The sequence below is a fragment of the Anas acuta genome, chromosome 4 (assembly GCF_963932015.1).
Source record: "Anas acuta chromosome 4, bAnaAcu1.1, whole genome shotgun sequence".
In the NCBI taxonomy this organism is placed as follows: domain Eukaryota; kingdom Metazoa; phylum Chordata; class Aves; order Anseriformes; family Anatidae; genus Anas; species Anas acuta.
In genome coordinates this window covers 44,602,297-44,619,968 of record NC_088982.1, presented here as the reverse complement: position 1 = coordinate 44,619,968, position 17,672 = coordinate 44,602,297, and the positions used below count along the sequence as shown (strand labels likewise).

General features: G+C 39.0%; 1 protein-coding gene across 1 annotated transcript in view; it reads right to left on the bottom strand.

Moving 5' to 3' along the window:
* MND1 (meiotic nuclear divisions 1) overlaps positions 1 to 17,672 on the bottom strand; it is a 213,689-nt gene that overhangs the window by 132,778 nt on the left and 63,239 nt on the right. The gene's annotated exons all lie outside the window — the stretch shown is intronic.

Genomic DNA, 17,672 nt, shown 5'->3' with positions numbered 1-17,672 from the left:
AGTGAAAATACTCTGTGAGCAAATTAGAAAGAGCTAAACTGTCACTTAAATTCACATCATTCTGACATTTTGCTATGTAAAATCTTGAACTTCTAAGAGTATGTTGCACAAAGACTGCAAGAGGGGCAAATTGAGAAATTAATATTATAACCAAAGAGGGTAAAGAAATGAAGAAAAAACAGCAAACATCTGACATAGAATGAGAAAACTCAACTAATTCTCATAGCTGTACCAATTCTCCCATCGCAGAATAATAACCAATTGTTATTGTTGGTTTCGTGGCTTCTAGACCAAGTTATTTTTTAACTGATCAGCTCAGCACAGAGGCAGCATGAACTTGGATCCGTCACCATTTACCTATGCAAATAACCAATTCATAGACACCTGCTGCTTCCTCATGGATAGGATGGGGCGTTTGGGCATCAAACTCAGAAACAGGCATCTCACTACTACCAGTGTACTCCCAGTAAGTTAACCTAAGAAGGAACATTGCAGCACTTATGTTTCTTCCTCTAAATTCCTTCTTTAGCTACGTGGGGATCTCAAACTGCACAGATTTCTGATCGCACTAAGTGACTTGGCTGAGATACTGCTGAGAAGGCAGTTAGACTGACAAAAGAAAGATTTACGTTCACAGCAGGACGCAGGCACGCAGAGATGCAGCTGTAACTCATGAACTTGCTGTTAGTTTCCTTCCAGCACAGAGTTAGATCACTCCAGGACTACAAACTTCTTTTGACAGCTCTGGATCTGCAATAATTGTCTCTTTGCGAAGAGACTCAGAAAACATGTAATTGAGCTATTACAACATGGACACTGTTTGGCACCTGTCACTGAACGTGATAGCAATCCTACAGCCTAACACACAGCTGAGAAATGCTGACTTTCAGTGGTTATATCTAAAATGCTATCTACCCATTCCAGCAGTATTTATTATGTTTCCAACATCTTTTCCTATCTCATTACATCAAGCTTAAGAAAACCCTGTATTAGTAACACAATATTACATATGGCCTTCCTCAAAGGTAGAGAGAAGTGTCAATAGAAACCTTTGTACAATATAACATTTATTCCAAAGAAATTTCTAGGTCACACATCGCCTTAATTAGCTCCATGCTAGGCTTTTACATAGACAAACTACTTCAACAGTCGATACCCTGGAATTACATCAGATTTATATTGCTTTTGATACAGCAGTCTCTTTCCTGCTATGGAAATCATCTCCCGTATTACGGAGAAAGGTCCTTCTTTCTATCTACTTGATAGAAATAAATGAAGGGGGAGACAGATTTACAAAGAGACGCAGGCAGGGTTGCCAGATCCTAACCGCAATGTGCCTTATAGGTTGCAGACTTCCCCTGCCAAGAGTTCTTAGCTTAAGCAGTCCACAGGAATGACACCCACAAAAGCCAGCACACTAGCACAGAGCTGTCTAAGATAGTTAATGGGGAAAGCCAAAAAAGAGACCTTACACTCTATTCATGAACTTGGTATCCTCATCTGGGTTGCAGGAAAATGCCCACCTCTGGCTGGGGTTCATGCACAGCCACTACCTGGAATTAACTGCCTACCCCTACCCTTTCTCACAAAAGTTGACTGGCAAAGAGATGGGAGGCAATTACAATACTCCAAGATGAGAGCATGTGGCTCAACTCCACTAGCATCCAGATGAAAGTTTAACCAACATTCCCCTTCTTTAACAATATATTTTAGGTTATTCTAAGGTAGGAATCTTCCTGAAACAGCTGTCCTGCTACTAGTAAATAACAAAAGGAATGAAGAAGAGAACAAAGACCACCGTGTAACCTAGTAGTCAGGCTGTTGGTTGAGGCACTAACCTGGCAAGTCCAGTCTCTGCTTCAGTTATTGGCTGCTCATCAGGAGTAGTACCAGGTTTCTGGGTCCTGGATGGTAGGAACTGTTTTGCTGGGGTTCAACAGGTGCTTTCCGAGCAATGTCAGACAAACTGCTTTCAGAGAGGACAGACACGGAGTGTCTTCTGTGACAGCCCTGACACGTGTAGGTATGAGGGAGATGCCCAGTTTCTGCTGTTTAGCATCTCCAGACACCTGGGTTACGTGGCAGGTTTTGAAGACCTACATTTCTGCCTGAAGTGTTTAAGGTGGCTATTAGGTACTTGAGGTCGTCTACAACGCAGGAACAGGGGCACCTGAGGTGGCAGGGATCTGCATTCCGACTCATAGCCCAGAAATGCTGGGGAGCTCAGTGCAGGAACAGAGACGATCCGGCCCTGTGCATGGTCACCAACAAGCTGTAGTGCTGTGCACAAAGCTTCAGTCTCCTGGGGGACCTTTCCAGACCAGCGGTTCCTGAACCCCAGTCTACCCCAGAGAGCGGGCAGGCCCTACCTCTGACTTCAGTCCCTGCTTGGATTTTGCCTGAGTTCAGCCAAGGAAACAGTCATTATGGGGATTAAAACTAATCTGATTTCATCTATCTTCGAACACACAGGAAACAGATCAAAGGTGGATTTCTGCTTGGGTTTCTCATGGATTTCAGATTCAGTTAATGCTCCCAGCTGCAGGCCTGCCTGCCTATTTCTTTCCCTGTTTTAGAAGCAGAAATCATTGCCAAGGCTCCAGCAACCACGCCAGAAAATAGTGACAAACAGTGTAAGCTGATCTGGCAGGCTTCATTAAGGGCAGATTAAACGCTGACAGTCCCCAAGGTTTTTGTGATATGATTGCATGACATGGCCAATGAACTACTCACTCCCTAGGGTGAGATGCAGAGATGATGTTCAACTGCCTGGAGAGTGGAACATAGACTGCTCTGTAAAATTACATGTTATGACGATGTAACATGCAAGGTGCCATCCCTAAACAAGGTTCTTCACCTCAGACAAACCCCGTGTATTGCTAAACAGAAGTGTGTTTATTCCTAAGGGGACTGAATGATGTAAAAAAATCAAGACACCTATAAAAGGTTGAAGTGGGAACTCAATAGTTCAGCCCCGAACTCAGAATGTTTTGTCTTTTTTCCCTATGCAAAGTTAACAGTTCCTGTCATTTCGGATTTTTTTTTTTCCCCAATAAATATTTGAGAATGGTCAAGTATTATTATACCAGAATGTCAATAACTAAGGTTCTCAGAGTTCTCCGTGCTTGTGGCAAGGTTGTCTCGGACTTAAAACCGCTTCCTAGATCTCCTATCTACTTGTAACCTAATGATTTTCCTTGCTTTACAGAGTGATGGATCCACAAGTTTCTAATCGCAGACTGTAGGATAAGATTTCCCTTTTCAATCCAGAATACCTCAAATGCTTCCAAGTTTTCCCTTATATCACGAGATGAAATTAAAAGTTCCAACCCAAAGTGCTGCCGCTTAACATTCTGTTCTACGTGACTCTTTCTGTACTCATTCTATCCAAATAAAATGGATACGGAATCAAATGCATTCACACAAATTTTTAAAAGGCTCCACAACATAGAAAGAAGAATTTTAGCCATTGTGATCTTATTTGTACAAGCAGAACAGATACAGCAGAAAGAAGCTGCATTGGGTCTATACAGCTACAGCAGAGGAGGGTACTTTAAGGTAACAAACAGGAGAGTAAAATTTGCTATTTACACTATGAAGTTTTAGAGTTCTAGTGGTGTATAAGTGAAGGTGAAAGCCTTATCCATGCCTCAGTACTGTAGCTAGAAAAGCAGGAAAAACAGATATATAAAAATTAACATAATCAAAAAGTGGGAAACAATCCTGCAAACTTCCATAGAACAGTGTTCTGAATTCAGTCAAAAAAAATGTGTTTCCTTCTGGATTGCATCTATCAGCATAAGTTCAGAAGAGGAAAAAGGGCTGTTGAAGTTGTCACATACCCAGAGAGACATGCATCCAAAAAGCAGAGCACAACTTCTTAGCTGTCTCACAGGTTTTGAGTTGCTCATATGATTCTTTTCCAAAGCAGCAGGTTCTGTCTTTAACAGCTATTCATAATTTCAAACACATCTGGATGTGTTTTAATGAGGTTATATCTACCAAAAGCTTCTTGAACACAGTACATGCAGCATCCTGTTTGCAGGATGCCTTTATCGTTAGATTGTTTGGTGTGCTTACTGCTACTACAAGACAGCAGGTGGAACTGAGGTATTGGTATACACAGGGGAATATGTAAAAAGGAAGTCAAACAGTTATTTGGAAAACAAATGAGCCATTGCTGTCACAATTTGGTCTTTTCCTTGTCTACCTTCCACATTCTCCCTGCATTTTAGTACCTCTAACTGCAAAACACAGGAATTACTCAATGCCATCACCATAACCAGCACTTATGATCTCTCTGCTTAGCCCTTTCAGCCCAGGGAGCTAAACAAAGAATAATTAAAAAAAAAAATTACCTTTAGCTCTTCTGCTTCAACTCAGCACGGAGACACTTTGTTGCTTGCTGTGCCCGTTTGTGCCCTAGTAGTTCTGACCTGAAATGGATGCCTCTAAGACTCCAGGGACATCCAAAGGCAGCTTTCCACAAACTGCACTGCTTACTTGGAACGTCTTTATGTTTGTTAAATACAAGGAAATAAGTTGAAACACACAAACCAAAATTACCCTCTGGGAAAATTATATTCCAATGTGACTAACACATTCAGCTATTTAAACCTCTTTATGGCTTTACCTCAAATTTAAAATGAATTGAGTAGCTTTCTGGGTGTGTGGGGTTCCAAGTGGAATGGAAATGATGAAAGCACTTATTCAAAACACTGGTTAGTAACCTTTTCCAGCACTCCAGTCCAAATCAGCTATTTGAGGGGATTACTTATAATTTATGAAACACACACTATGTCATGCTTGCAAAAATGAATTCCTAGAGAGACCTAGAATGCTGCAGAAATCATGGCAGATTCAGATGAAGATTGTTGGAAGAGGGAGGAAAAAGCTGCAGTGATGTGTTAGCAGTATCATTTCTCTCCCTTGGATTTTGCAGTAGTTCTTTTCAATGCACAGAGTTCCTTCATTTCTGGAAGTGAGAGCACTCTGGCTTGGTGAGAAAGAATCAAAAGTGAGTCTCTTCCTGCTATCATTTTCCATAGATACCAGATTGATTTAGACAGATCTCAGATAATCCCAGTGCCTGGAAGTAATCCTTTAACTCTAGGAGTTGCAGACTCCCTCCTGCTCCCAGGCTGAGACTGAAATCACAGAAGAGAAAACAATTCATGGTTTTACAGAATAATGCTCTCACACCCATCACAGCTTTTTCAGCAGTATAACTCATTGTACCCTTCAATCTGAAGCCTGAGAATTGAGAAAATACCACTACTTGCTTTGCCTCCTCTGAATACAGTCCTGCTGCAATAGACGGCATCCACAAGGAAATCCTGGGTAGAAAAAATGTGTTAATGGGTGGCTTTAAATCACACCTTTGATCCTGAAAGCAAGAAAATTTGGACAAAGCCCTGTGCTCACTGTTTTCTATTGGGTATTTCTATGCTGAGCCTAAAAGCTCTTTACTGACCCCACAGGGTGCCTAATTCTCGTTCGCACGCTTAGCCTGTTAGAACTAAACACAATCTTTAGAGGCACCGCAGTGCAGAGCTGGGATTCTTCAAGTAGATACTGAGCACCTAAAAGCATTGCACCTGTAATTCAGGATCTCAAGTTATTAGTCTTATTTCTAAGCCGATTCACAATAGCATCTCAGGGTGTACAGAGGCATTCTATATGATTCAAGGACGCAAGCATTCAACCACAATTCTTGCACTCATGGAGTACAGCCATGTTCCTGCTTTCTCAGCTCAGATGCAGTATCACAGGCATTTCGGTAACTGTGCTAGGAAAATCAGATCCTAGATGATTCTACTTTGCTGAAGAACATCATGCATCCTTTGTGTGAAATAAGTTTTCCAGGTACTGCTACAATCAGCAGTATACTCAAGCAACTAATTGCTTTAACAAGACTCATTATAGAGAAAATGGGATTTTAATCTCATTGTTGACTACCAAGTAAAGCAGATAAATAGTTCCTTTTCTTTAGTATCAGCATCTTATTTGGTTTTATTCCCACAAAACAAATGAAACAGCAAGAGCCCACAGATCTCAGTTAACAGCCTGTCTTGAATCTGTTTGGGCAGTTAATGCATAGTGATTTCTCTCCTATTTTATTTAAGGAAACTCTAGCACTGTTTTCCACAAAAGCATCATTTTCATCATTTTCTTGCAATGAACAACTTGCACCACACCATAAAATAATTTGAGATTAACATTATACTAGTCAGTAGTTAGTATTAGTAGTTAATTAAACTTACTGCTTTAATTACATCAGTTGCGGATTTTAGACTTCACTGAAAGCATCAGAGATGGTGAGAAGGACATTTTCATTTCATACTCTCTCAGCCCCCTAAATCTTTCATCAAAGCATTTACTACACACGTCCATTCTGAACAACTCCAAAACTGTGCTAGAGCCAATGAAATCTGGCAATCATGACCACATTCAGAATTACTGACTAACAAAGAAGATCAAGGTCATAACCACTGCCTGCCAAACAATTGGTTGTTATGATCCCAACTATGGATTTTCACCCTTCTTTTGTTGCCAAAGCCCTTTCTATAAATGCAGACAATGGATGCATAGCAATTGCTCTCTGTTGCTGGGCTGCTTGGAATAGAAATTGTACTACCATCTTTTGACTGTAAGGAGAACTACACCTTTAAAGTGTCTTCCTTCTGTATTAAGTCACTGCAGTTAAGTAACCTTCTTTAATTCAGTGAACGAAACAAAAATCCATTTAAACACGGAGGCACGAGATGTCCAGTGTAGTCAATGAGCCGAGTCCTTTACAAAAAGCAATTTGATTTGAACATACCCATAAGAAGTCCTATAATTTTGGACAATTACATTATACTCAAGAAAAAAAAAAAAAGGTAAGTCTTAAGTGTGTCAGCTACAGCACTGTACTCCATATGTTTTACTTCAATACATTTACTTCTTACGTCTTACTAAATTGTTTGGAAGCAGCTCCACTATCACAGCTCCATGTCTCCTCTACATGTATCATTTCCAGTCTGTACAACTGCAATAGTGCTCAGTTCTCAGGCAAATCAGTACGGATCAAAGCTGGTATTGGCTACAGACTCCTTAATTTTCAGTGAGTAGTTTATTTCGAGATCAGTTCATAAGTGATGGACGGTACCACTTTCTGAAATGCATAGTAATCTATATAAAACACAGTTCTTTGGGAGGTGTCATACAGAATTATAGGTAAATGTCGAAGTCTTAGCACCAAGAATTCTTCCACTTCTATGCCTAGATGAAGTTCTGCAACAAGCCAAAAACACATTGGAAAAGTTCATAAAAGGTCTTCTGAGGTTGGTTATCCTACACTATGCTCATATACAAAATAATGATATTTTGAAACCATGCTAACACACAAAACTGACATTTTTAGGCAATTGCAGATGAATTTCAAGTATTCACAAAAGACAAATTCCAAAGCATTGCAAACAGGCACATATATCTAAACCCCAAAGTAACATGTAAAAACGTACACCGTCCATATGATATTAAGAACCATTTTGGGGGTGGAGCATTTAATAACATTTTTCTGCATGCCAACAAAGGTTCTGTTGGATATCTGACAACAGAAACATTGTTTGAGTATGCCATGATCTGGCAACAGCATTCTTGCCAATCCCTGAAAAGAAACCACTGGCATTTAGGGTGTGCATTATGGCATGTGTGGTTTAGTAGTACTTCACCACTTTATAAATTCAGGGCAAAATCTTGGTTTCATTGAAGTTAATTTGCTGCAGGCCTCAGTGGAGCTAGGCTTTCATCCACAATATCTGAGAACTGGGTCTATAGTCTGGAGGATAATATTTAAAAAAAAAGTTATTTTCCCTCTGCAAACAGAAAAAAAATACATAAACAATGACTAATTGGTGAAGTTCAAGTTTTTTCTTATGACTCTTTTCCCTATTAATTATACTTTGCTGTGTACAGTTTTTAAGAATCTCTCAATTTATGTATGTACATATGCAAAGAAATTGGGAAACAGCATATGTATACAGACAGGCTAAAGATAGGTGTTATCTTTCATTTTCTTCTCCCATTAGCACAGTTCCACTAACTTGCAGTTCCTCTGGTGTAACTGAAATTATATATGATGATAGAGTAAAGCCATTAATTCAAATAAATTTTTAGTGCTCACCTGTAATATTAAGCAAGCTATTACAAAGGAAAAATCAACAGCCTTGACAGGCACATTTCATTTTGACCTCTCATCTACATGCTCTCTGTAAAGGACCATCACATACCATAGTACTGTGGTAGCCAACCCCTTCACACTGGACACAACCAGGGGTTTAACTTTTATACCAGCTGGATGGACAGAACGCTTGACTACTGAGTAAATTAAAAAAAACATGTTTTATCAGAAGAGCTTTCTATAATCCCTACTCCTTAGCAGCAATGAAAGCAATGCCCCAACTCCCTTGACTATGTACAACCTACTTTTATCCCAGGTATGTCTAAATAAAGCAATAACTCTGGTATTAATAACAGTGCTTCTGTGTTTATACACAGCACCTAAAATTTGATCAAAGAAGTGAATTCTCTCCATCCCTTTTTGTCTACTGGTTCAGAAAATAACTTGTGATGGTGTCTCTCAAGGCCTGGGGATCTCTGATCTCAAATCCAGTGTCTCACCAAAGACACTGGTTATTGACATGATAAGCCCCAAGAACTGGTGATGCACTGAACTTCTGATCTTTTACATGTCTGTACCCAGTATTCACAGCGTTAGTTTATAAGGATATGCCTTTATGAAAAGCTACGTTACTGAGGTTTGAGCATCAACCAGCTGAAAGAATGTTTAGCTTGCATTGGACTTATGATTCGTTTGTAGTCACATAAAGCAACTAGCCTGTGTGCTCTCTGGGAAGGAGATGACTAGCTAACACCCGAAATACACCAGCATTTTTACAGTAAGGTGAGATGTCACTAGTCCTGTATGAGAAATATTAAAATTGACCTCTGAGAAACTGTTGAATTAAATGGAAACATGAAGACAAAGAAAGAGGGAGTGCCTGAATCTGAACAGAATTCCAAGAAGAATTTAGGTAGCTATCAGATACAGATAAGCCCTTAACATTGTCTTCAGTGATATTTAAATCCAGAGATGTGCTTTTTTGTTTTTGAACTGGATCCCAACCACAAAGAACCAAAATATTCTGCTTACTAGCTGAAACTAAGCTAAAATAGGTAGATATAAAGGGTTGCTTTTATTTCTTTTGGCTTGCCTCTGCACCTACTAAGTTCATTGTCTATATTTGTCTTACTAAGTAAATTATTCCTCTACTTTTATCTTATAGGGGATTTTAGGTTAGCTGGCAATAAATAAAACGTTTTGCTGTGGTGGGTGTGGATGATCATTAAGACATGGGGATTGGACCACTTTTCAGGGTTCAGATGCCCCATCATAAGGTGTCATACAGAATAAAGAAAAAGTGAGAAGGGCCTCCTTTTTCTAAGCTGCTTTGCCTGACTGGGAAGCTGGCAGTGCAGAGTGTCACTGTGGATGAAAAGTCATCACCACTGATTAACAGCGGCTGGAGATACCCCAGCACGCATGGTAACTATGGGGAAAACACCAGGACCTTGGTTATCACCCAGACATCTTCAGTGATTCATATCACACTACTCCATCTAGGCCAGGCAGGACAAAGTGAGACTCTGATTCATACACATATATTCCTAAACCCCATCAGAAGAGAAAAGCAGTATTGAAAGCTTCTGCTTCTTGCCCAGCATTAAGGCACTGACAAGATACTCTTCTATCTCTGAAAAAGCAGTCATCAACCACAAGTCCAGTATATGACAAGACTGCAATGCAAGCAGCAGTTTCATGTGCTTCCCCTCTTTAGGGAGCGTTGTTAGCTTCTTTATCATCACTATTCTTTCCTGACACAAACATCCAAAGAAAAAAGCAAAGATCTGAAAGGTTATACATGGGATTCATGTGCTGTAGTTATTTTTTTTTTTCCAGTACATTTACAGTACTGAAAGGGAAGATTTGTAGTGACATTCCAAGTGCTCAGAGTGAGGATCCCTATTCACAGGGAAGTAGGAATTAGACCCCTACTGAAAAGATGAATCCAAACAAAATAAAAACCATTTGCATAGAAAACTGATCCACAGAATGGCATTGTTCACTGCATGGGCAATGCAATATTTCATGATTTTTCATTTTCACAGAAATTATTTCCATGTGCTCGATTACAGGCTACAAGCAAATTCTGAGATTTCTCTGCATGCCACAGCATGAAACTGATGATCTACATTTGATCCTAAATGCCTGGCAGGTCTGAGTCTTGATATGCCTTTGTCTCTTACCCCATTTTTCTTCGAAACGATGAGCTCCTTTCTGAAATGCGATAAAACTTAAAACTGTTCGCTTTGTGCATATGCTTTCAAGCTTTTATTCTATACCAAAATTACCTGGAAAACAAGATGACAGCACAAGAAAAAAAAAAACACTACTGAGATATTTAAAAAAAAAAAAATCAGGGTTGGCAGCATATTCTGGAAAATGCCAAAGGGTTTGTGGAATAAATCCCATTTGGAAACTTTTGAGATAAAAGAATCCAGCTGTTTTCAAACACCAAATGCACCACTAAGAAGTCTCTAAAATTGCAGAAATGTATTAAATCAACAAAACATATCATCCTCCCACACAAAACAAGAACAACAGCAACAAAAGAACCACAAAACATTCCTATTTAGATAGACTTCAGTGCTAGCTGAAGTATGTCTCTTCCAGGCAGTTTGTCAAAAAATATACACTACAAAGCACATAGGGGTGAGGGAATTTATGATGCTTCAGGCTATTGCAAAGCTAAGCAGAGAGATGAAAGCATTCATGCTGCTAAGGGACCTAGAATAAGGAACCAGGTCGAGCCATACTATGATTGGAACCCTTTGCAAAAGCTTTTCTATCAACTCCATTAGAGTATTTCAATGACTGTACCACTGAACACGAGTTCCTGCTTTAGGGCTTAATTCAACGTTCACTGAAGTAAGTTGTGACTTTTTACTACCTTTAAAAGGTCTTTGGACCAAATGCTAAAATAATAAAACCCATCTATTTCTGTATCTTTTCTTCTGCTGTGCCTAACAAAAACAAAAAAATATATTATTATTTTTTTAAAAAAAGAAAAAGCGCATGGTATATAACCTGATCAACTCCTTCATGACACGCAGAGCATGAAAATGCATAGATCTGAAGCATACTTCTAGGAAAACGTGGACCTTGGAAGTATTTATAACACAGGCTAGCTCCTTCATTGCAGTAGTAGAAAACACTTGGAGAAGTCTGCAAGAACTGCAAGAATACTGCTCTTTTAATTCTAAAGAGATTCTCAATTTTCAGGCTGTCATTCCTTGTCATTGTTCCTTCAAAAGGGTACCTCGTTTCATAGGTTTCTAGCTCTGCTCCTCACAAGCAGTCCCCTGGCAGAAGTTAATACCCTGCACAATCCAACTAGTTGTGTGACTGCACTCCGAAACAGAGCTGCAAAGTGAATTGGCACTACTGAAAGTCAACATATTTTGTTTAATTTTTAAATTAAAATTTTGTCCAATGTCCAATTTTTAAATGGACAATTTACCAGTTCCAGGTTTGAAGCCAGACACAGTAGCACAAGTGTAGGTAAGGTACCTTCCAGTAAATAAAGAGAAATGAGCCACTGGAAGCTACTAACAGAATACTACCCTGGGATAACAGCCTGGATGTCCAAAAATCCAGCCAAAATTCCTAATAGAAAGAGTTCTCCCTGTAGATAAATAACACTGAAAGGTAGCAATTTCATTAACTATGATGCAACGTGAAACGTTCTACTCAAAGTTCCTTATATCTCTCCTTATCTTCTGATAATACCACAGGATCAGTTATACGGAGTTTTGAAACTCACATTTCACAATGTGAATTTCCATCTGGTCTTAAAAAAGACAAAAATAAAATGTAAGCAAGAGCAATTCAGTAACTTTGCAGTATGAAAAATAAACAAACTTTACCATTTCTAAATACACACACACAAAGAACATAAAATATACTTGTGCTGAAATGGCTGGAGACAGAAGGCGCAAATTTGGCAGGCAAGATGACTAAATAAGAAGTAATGCATCCGCATTTTCCAATTAAAACTGGTTTCACTTTGACTGGTCCACTGAAAAACACCCTTTTTGTCCTTTATCAAGTGTTTTCCCTCAGCTTGAAAGGAAGCAGCTAAGGAACATCATGCTGAGCTTGTGTACAATTAACTTCACCAAGCAATGAAACATTCAGAGAAGAAACAGCAGCCCTTTCTGTGATATGTAGATTTTTGCACTGTGCTTACACAGTGCTGAACATTCAGCATGATAAAAGCATTCTAGCTTCCAAGATCTGTGTATTTATTTTATTCTATTTAAATGTTACCTCACTACAGTCTCTGTAACACACCTGAAGGAATTACAGAAGCTGTAACACCACAGAAAGTTATTTTCTATTCAGTTTTCTATCAGTATAGACATTTGGGCTTTTATTCACAGGGGATGCCTATGTATCCCTATGGATCAAGCTATCCATAATTATATGAGAGGCACCTTGCTACAGAGGGTCTGTCTTTTTTTTTTTTTTTTTTAATATCTATACATATTTTTGACATTTTACCTCAGCCCTTTGAATTTAGATGTCTGAAGAGCCCTTAAGTGGTCTACATGAGAGTTCATCTTATTCCTTCTGATGCATATGACAGATCTCTTTCGAGTACCATGCCTGGCCTTCGATCTGCCAGCAGCTGCTTTGTGAGAGTCTTGTTTTTATCAGCTCATCACATCCCCCTTGTTCAAACAATGTTACACAGATTCAACATCAAACTGACAAGAAGCACCTTGCTGTAACTGTACCTTTGATGTTTTTGGTTTTGTCCTTGGTTTTGTGCTCCCCACCACCACCCTGCTCTAGATTACTTTAGGTAATAACGAGCTTGACTTTTGATGCTCCAGTCTTTGAAGTACTGAACTTTTGCATGCAAATGGCCAGGTTTCACTGCAGCAGAAAATAAGACTTTGTATTTTTTGATGATTGTTTGAACTGAATCTATTCAACATGTCTGCATAAGGCTGACTAAAGAGGTGCATTACTTTTACATCAGATAAATCTCCTACAGACCATTTTCTGTGCTTCCTGGAATTTATCTTCTATGAAATTTTAAGTGCCAGTGTTGGAGTTGGCTGAATGTTACTTGCCAGCTGACGTTAATTTTGCTCTTCTCTAATTCACAACCACTCACAAATATTTCTCACTTTTGAGGAACACATCCCTGCATGCTTTTGCCAAACTCTTTGGTGGCCCATTTTGCAGATGTCAGTTGCTTGTGAAAAAAAAAAAAAAAAAAAAACAGCTATTGACTATGTGCACGCTTTTCATCCAGTGCCTTTTTTGATGAATGGGTGGCTGAAATTTTCGTGGAAAATAACAGCAAACAAGAGAATGCATTTCCATGATGAATCTTTTGGGATGTGCAATATCTCCATGACTGTTCTACCATTGTAGAAATATTAGAGACTGACAAATAATATAGCCACTATAGTCTTCAAGAATGTATTCTTCATTACTGTATTTACAAGATTTCTCTTTTTCCCTATATTGCCAGCCCCAACCACCATTTCCCACAGCAATGGTGGCTAAAAAGACAGCAGCAGTTTCATGCTAATGGCCAGAAGGAAAAATATTGAGCAATAAGCTCAATTCTTCCACCTGCAGCTTATATGCAGTGAAGAGGCTGCATCGTATGCTTTTTAGATGAGAGTATCATTACCCATGACTTGAGGTATCTCCAGTTTGGCCTATAGCAAACATCCATACTCCTCTTGCCCGCCCTTCTGAGAAAGCTATGGACAGCACATTAACCACTACTGTGAAGTTCCTGCTGGCTTCCCACCCGGTGAAACTACAAACATTTTAAGCTCTTGTTCCTAACCTAAGAAAAACACTTTTAGTTACTGGGACCTAAAAACAACCCCCCTCGACTGCCACAAAAAACAGGCCTTGAGGATACTAAAACTGTCGGCAGCTTATCAAGAAAAATTCCCAAGTGCCTAAGGGCTGAACATTTTTAGCTGGCAGACTTGAAATTTAGGACATAATATCAGGAGGGATTGGTGTGAGTTTAAATATACCCAGGAAGATAGTCATGACCCAACTCTCCTCATACTGCACAGATACCTGTATGGACGAGTGCAGAACACAAAATTAAGCTCACAAAAGGACCACGGAAGTTCTAAGAACACACCAGAATAAGCACCAAGAACAAAGCACTGTGGTGGGTAGTGTGCTATCAAAAAGGAGGGGCTTGAACCTGGGATCAGGAGAGGGAACTTGAACCTGAGTGCATCAGATAGTGGGCACAGCTGAGCAAACATTTAGCTGAAGCCACTAAGGATCTGAAGGCCTCCACTACACAGAGGGTGAACATGATTTATCAGATCTAGAGACAACTGACAGTACAGGTTGGTCAGGAGGCACAAATCCTAACTTATGTCCACACAAAATGGAGCTTGCCACCCTTACTCCAGCCCGAGAGCTACAGCCCTGCGCTCCCAGTCTGGTCAGGTTCTCTGTAGACAAACAGAGGTATATGTGTAATATACTATGTGTAGTCCCCTTACTTACAGCACCTATGTCATTCACAACAGGATGGGTGCCTGGCTACAACAGAGCTTTGGGTAGGTTACAGATCTCAAGCCCCAGCAAGAGTACATGTTAAAACTGTGTTTAGTGGTAGGAGTCCCACGGTATGAACATTTGTTACTATTAAGCTCAAGACAAAACAACTATTCAGTGACTTTTATTTACTTATTTTAAAAGGATTTACAAAAGTGGCTGATAAGAACTAGCTGTACTTCACTACTGAAGACAACTGAGAAATAAGACACCCTTTATTTTTGTCCAAAACACCTTCTTAAATTGCCTTATTTTTTATTCCCCCCCCTCTCCAGGATAGAGCTGCTGAGAAATCTGAATATTAGAGGTAGTGGTGACCCCTGAAAAATCCTGTCAGCACAGCAGGCATTAAGCATTTCTGAAAATGTTATCAGAGCACAGAAAGGCAGTAGTAGAGTCAAACACTGTAAATCTCAAAGATGTTTCTCTTTCTGAGCAAGTGTAAATAGGAGCAAACAAGTCAAGATACACCATGTAGCTTCTTTGTTCAACAAAAGTAACAAGAATAATTTGTATGTGGAAAACTTCTGAGCAAAAAGGCATATGTTGGCATGACGATAAATTGAAAAGCTATTGCATAGAAATACAACAAGAATAACAACACCAGGGGATTATTAAGAGGGCAGTACTCCAGATTGTCAAATGTGGTTTGTCAGAAATACGAACAAATAACACTTTCTCTAGCTTAGTTGAACTTGCAACACTGACCCTCAAAGCTAGTAATAAAATTTTCCAAAGAACAGGAACAAATAGAAGTTGCTTTGTTGTATTCTTATTTTTCCAAATTTTTAGGAATACCTTAAGCCTAGAAAAAAAATATATCATTTTTGGTAAATAGATTTTATTTCATTTGCATTCTTTGTTACCCTTAGAACATTCTTTTAATCACCTTACAACTTCATTTTTTTTCCTTCATCCTTCTGTTTCTTTTCATTTTTATGTGTTTCAAAATAAAAATTTAAAAACAAGATAATTGGGGAAAGTGGATAATGGCTTTCTGCTTTCAAGAACAGGGATAAAAGTTGTAAGAGGGGATCCAAAAATAAACACATACTGCGAAGATCAAGAACTCAGAATCTAACAGCTGAATTTACCCCACTGGCACATATGTAAGCTGCTTTGCATAAATCAGATGCATTATAGAGTTTTGGATAAGATACTCAACTGAAAAGTTACTTTAAAAAAAGTAAAATACACACAGCTTACTGAAGTCATGAAGGACTAGAATGCAGCTTTGCAGCTTTTATTTTTAATAATACTAATTTATATTTCAAGTTTTGTTGCAAACAAATATTTTTAGAATCAGTTAGACAAAGAGGTTTGAACTACCTGAAGATTAATATTTTGGTCGCTAAGGACATTTAACTGAAAACATCTACTACTATTCTACAGGAAATGTAATTTTTTCTGCTAGAAACAGAGGGAAACATTTCAAAAGGATTGCTTTTATGACCTTCACTGTCCTGGAGGATGAAATGATCATTCATCCAACTGTATTCTTGCTTTTGCCAGCAAAAATTACACTGCCCTGATTAGGTTTTCCATTTAAATGAATGAAGTCTTTCAGGAGCTCAGGTTTTTCAGGTTTCCCTCAATAGTCAGCCCTGCTAAAATGGGGCATTTCCTTTTAGTGCATAGTTTCCTACCAGTAGCCAGGACTAGCGATAGACACAGCTGTGTCAAGAGATGGAAAAGCAGAAACAACTACTGAGAACATTAAATGTGATGATTCGTTTTCTTTGTTTTTAATAAATTTTAACATCATCATTCCTACCTCTGTACTGTAAAGTTCAATCCTAGCACATCTGCACCGTGGTACTGCAGCTGACCAACACTGATCTAAATTTGAAATACACGCAGCTACTGAACGTTACTCAGACGTGCAGGTCACACCAAACCTTGTGTTAATTCAGCTACAGGTCACAAGAAATACATTCACCCTGGCTTAAGCCATCAGAGGCATCTCTCCTCTCTGATGTGTTGCAGGAGTATCCGTACTGTGGAAGCAAGGCCTGCTAAAATTTCAAGTCCTTAGGTGGTAGGTTAAGGGGGTCGTTCAGCATACTATCCAGTGGTGACAATGAAAGTGAGACCTTTTGCAGAAAAGGTGTTTAAAAAAATAGTACTTTAAATTTCAGTGATTTTTCTGCCCAGGAAAAGAAAATGCAAGTATTTTAGCGTAATACTTAATCAACAACGTTCAAAAGAACAAGAGTTAAAGTTAAATCTAAGAGTACGTACTTTGCATTTTATTTGAAATCCTACTTTTTTCTTCTTCCAAAGAGCTCCCTTTCCCTTGTTGCCAGGGCTTGTGTTTTCCCTCAGGCTTGTCATAATCCTCAATTCCTTACAGTTTTGCATTTTTCTCCTCTAAGGCCTTTCTTCTGTCAGCTCAGAAAGACCTTTCATTTCATGTTCTTTTTTTTTTTTTGGCCTCTTTTTCCTCTCAGGCCCTCTCTCTTCTATACTCATATTTACTACATGTGACCATGTTTTACATTTCCTCACTATTACTTTCCTAGGGTTTCTTTAATCCAGTGCATCACATTTTACAAGAAATACGTCCATGTTGCTTACTTCTCTCCCTCAGGCACCCTTCCTCACCTTTCGTATCTTTGACTAGTCATTGCTTCTCTTTCAAGCTATTTTCTCTTCAGTCTTACATCACCTTCCTCTGCTGCTATCACTATCAAACTAGTTAATTGTTTCTGTGGGTAGTGGGGCAGCACTTAAGTTAGCATCTATTCAGACTGTTGCTGCCCTCCCATAGCGAGGACTGACTAACATTAAGGCCCAAGAATTGTTGTCTCAATTGATGTTGTCTCAACTGATGTTTGAGACAGAAAAAAACATCAGTGTAGATGCACCCTGCTCTTGGAGTTCTACGAAATTGGGGACTGAAACATTTCATCAGTACTAATCTTGCACTGATCTTTAAAACAGCTGCAGT